Source organism: Penaeus monodon, chromosome 28 (genome assembly GCF_015228065.2).
Source record: "Penaeus monodon isolate SGIC_2016 chromosome 28, NSTDA_Pmon_1, whole genome shotgun sequence".
In the NCBI taxonomy this organism is placed as follows: Eukaryota; Metazoa; Arthropoda; class Malacostraca; order Decapoda; family Penaeidae; genus Penaeus; species Penaeus monodon.
Window position 1 is genome coordinate 16,248,127 of NC_051413.1, and position 451 is coordinate 16,248,577.

The 451-nt window shown below is 32.8% G+C and overlaps 1 pseudogene; it reads left to right on the plus strand.

Annotated features, from left to right (window-relative positions):
- The first annotated feature begins 175 nt into the window (after nt 1-175).
- LOC119590946 overlaps nt 176-451 on the plus strand; it is a 1,379-nt pseudogene continuing 1,103 nt past the window's right edge.

The window sequence follows — 451 nt, forward strand, 5'->3', positions numbered from 1 at the left end:
TGACATTTTGCAGAAAACCACAGTAGCCTTTTATGAAATAAATCGCATCCGCCTTAAAGTCATTACTCGGACAAAAATAATTCCACCACTTTTGCTGTGACCTTGTGCTGATAATATTCAGATCGGAGACCAGTATATATAGCATCCACAGTTCTGAGAGACAGAACAGTCAGTGCAGGTGAAGCCGACAGAATGGTTAGTAATATGTATTCGTTGAAAGTTGGATTTTATATTGAATATTTCCGCCGGCACTGCCTATTGCGGTACAGCGGTAAAGAATAGATAAAAAAAACAATATATGTCAATAAATTTCTCTAAAATTCACTAGTAAAACTGATATAATGGTTAATTATGTGTTTACTACTGTGTTTACTATGTTTTAAAATGGTATTACTTAATTTAGTGATGATAAAATATAAAATGTTGAACATTCGTCTATAATAAGCTTTTC